Here is a 3,571-nt window from a genome sequence, read left to right on the forward strand (position 1 = left end):
GAGAGAGCCAAGCCTCAACCCCGCAGCACAGACACACACACCAACTGATTAATGGACGGCTGAATGGATATGCTTTTCTCTTGTTTTGTTTGCTTTGGTCCATATTATATCTATCTGTGATCAGCTACCCAGGAAAGGGCTGAAAATAGCTCATATTAATATATGTAGCCTTAGAAATAAGGTTCATGAAATCAATAACTTGCTAACATCAGATAACATTCATATATTAGCCATTTCCGAGACCCACTAAGATATTTCATTTGATGATAAAACAGTGGCAAAACAAGTATGTAACGTCTATAGAAGAGACAGAAATGTGTATGGGGTGACGGTGTTGCTGTATATATACTGTGTCTTGCAAAAGTATATTTTGTTGCATTACAACTTATAATTTAAATATTATTTTTTTAAATGTTGATTTCATGTAATGAACATATATGAAATAGTCCAAATTGGTGAAGTGAAATTTAAAAAATAACTTGTTCCAAAATATTCTAAAACAAATAAAACAGAAATGTAGGGTAGGTTTTCACTCCCTTTGCTGTGAAGCCCCTAAATAAGATCTGGTGCAACCAATTACCTTCAGAAGTCCCATAATGAGTTAAATAAAGTCCCCACCTGTGTGCAATCTAAGTGTCACATGATCTGTCACATGATCTCAGTATACATCAACTTGTTCTGAAAGGCCCCAGAGTCTGCAACACCATTAAGCAAGGGGCACCACCAAGCAAGTGGCACTATGAAGACCAAGGAGCTCTCCAAACAGGTCAGGGACAATGTTGTGGAGAGGTACAGATCAGGGTTGGGTTATAAAAAAAAAAATCCGAAACTTTGAACATCCCACGGAGCACCATGATTAAAAAATGTAAAGAATATGGCACCACAACAAACCTGCCAAGAGACGGCCGCCTAGCAATACTCACAGACCAGGCAAGGAAGGAATTTATCAGAGAGGCAACAAAGAGAACAAAAGATAACCCTGAAGGAGCTGCAAAGCTCCACAGCGGAGATTGAAGTATCTGTCCGTATGACCACTTTAAGCCGTACAGTCCACAGAGCTGGACTTTACGGAACAGTGGTCAGAAAAAAAACATTACTTAAAGAAAATAATAAGCAAACACGTTTGGGTGTTCACCAAAAGGCATGTGGGAGACTCCCCAAACATATGGAAGAAGGTACTCTGATCAGACGAGACTAAAATGTAGCTTTTGGACCATCAAGAATAACACTAGACCTGCGGCAAACCCAACACCTTTCAACATATTAAGGATCAAAACTGGTGTCCTTTGACAGCTCTTTGGTCTTGGCCATAGTGGAGTTTGGAGTGTGACTGTTTGAGGTTGTGGACAGGTGTCTTTTATACTGATAACAAGTTCAAACAGGTGCCAGGTAACAAGTGGAGGACAGAGGAGCCTCTTAAAGAAGAAGTTACAGGTCTGTGAGAGCCAGAAATCTTGCTTGTTTGTAGGTGACCAAATACTTATTTTCCACCATAATTTGCAAATAAATTCATAAAAAATCCTACAATGTGATTTTCTCAGAAAAAAAATCTAATTTTGTCTGTCATAGTTTGAAGTGTACCTATGATGAAAATTACAGGCCTCTCTCATCTTTTTATGTGGGAGAACTGCCACAATTGGTGGCTGACTAAATACTTTTTTGCCCCACTGTACACACTCTCATTCAAATAAACACATACAAGAACACACACATACATGTACAGTGCCTTGCGAAAGTATTTGGCCCCCTTGAACTTTGCGACCTTTTGCCACATTTCAGGCTTCAAACATAAAGATATAAAACTGTATTTTTTTTGTGAAGAATCAACAACAAGTGGGACACAATCATGAAGTGGAACGACATTTATTGGATATTTCAAACTTTTTTAACAAATCAAAAACTGAAAAATTGGGCGTGCAAAATTATTCAGCCCCCTTAAGTTAATACTTTGTAGCGCCACCTTTTGCTGCGATTACAGCTGTAAGTCGCTTGGGGTATGTCTCTATCAGTTTTGCACATCGAGAGACTTTAGTTCATTCTCTTGGTTGTTGGTGCATTGGGGGGTTGGAATGGGGGTGGGAAATGGAATTCATTGTATTTTTATTTATTTTTCTTCTGGGGGGGGACTGTGGGAGGGGTCTCAAATGGTTGAGGGACAGCTATTGGGGAACTTTGGGGGGGATCTTGGAGGGTTCGGGTTTCACAAAATTGTGATCATGAAAAAGGAAACTATGACATATATTTTATATCACTATCATGCACACGCACCCTCACACATAAGAATGGCTCTGTTGCAGGAAGACTGATACATGTTTGATAGTAGTAGTAGACACCCTCACACATAAGGATGGCTCTGCTGCAGGAAGACTGATACATGTTTGATAGTGGTAGTAGACACCCTCACACATAAGGATGGCTCTGCTGCAGGAAGACTGATACATGTTTGATAGTGTCTTGATGCTGTAGTGTTTGATAGTGTCTTGATGCTGTATTGTTTGTATTTCATGTTCTAATACTTTAATGTTACCCCTTCCTTGTGTTTCTTTGTAATAAATCATTTTAAAAATTGAAAAACAGCTCTCATCATCCCGAGAACACCATCACCACAGTGAAGCATGGTGGTGGCAGCATCATGCTGTGGGGATGTTTTTCCATCGGCAGGGACTGGGAAACTGGTCAGTATTGAAGGAATGATGGATGGCAAATACAGGGAAATACAGGGAAATTATTGTGGGAAACCTGCTTCAGTCACCCAGAGATTTGAGACTGGGACGGAGGTTCACCTTCCAGCAGGACAATGACCCTAAGCATACTGTTAAAGCAACACTCAAGTGGTTCAAGGGGAAACAATTATATGTCTTGGAATGGCCTAGTCAAAGCCCAGACCTCAATCCAATTGAGAATCTGTGGTATGACTTAAAGATTGCTGTACATCAGCAGAACCCATGCAACTTGAAGGATCTGGAGCAGTTTTGCCTTGAAGAATGGGAAAAATCCCAATGGCTAGATGTGCCAAGCTTATAGAGACATACCCCAAGAGACTTGCAGCTGTAATTGCTGCAAAAGGTGCCTCTACCAAGTATGGACTTTTTGGGGGGTGAATAATTATGCATTCTCAAGTATACTCCTGGGCTAAAATATCCGGACCCCTTCTACAGCCAGTATGGCGCATGGAACCCCGCAGATCCCCTACGACTTGAATACCGACATAATCTGCCCGAGGACTCCTACAGGCCCCTCAGGCCCACTGAAGGCCCATTATGCTAACCAGCTAGGTCTGCTAGAGCTAATTGGAACCCTACTAATTACATGACTGGTCTATCGACGTCACCGCACGAAGATGCAAAAACAGACTTACCCCCATCGCGACGTCCCCCAAAGGCTAACTTTCTAGCCCTTGCTATCTGCTTGCTTGCTAACCCGGTATGCTAACTGCTAGCTTGCCGGGCCCGGTCTGCTAACTGCTAGCCCTTGCTAACTGCTTGCTTGCTAACCCGGTCTGCTAAATGCTAGCACCTGCGAACTGCTTGCCAACCTTGCCTGCTAACTGCTAGCTTGCCCTGGTCTACTA

Source organism: Oncorhynchus kisutch, linkage group LG20 (genome assembly GCF_002021735.2).
Source record: "Oncorhynchus kisutch isolate 150728-3 linkage group LG20, Okis_V2, whole genome shotgun sequence".
Lineage (NCBI taxonomy): Eukaryota > Metazoa > Chordata > Actinopteri > Salmoniformes > Salmonidae > Oncorhynchus > Oncorhynchus kisutch.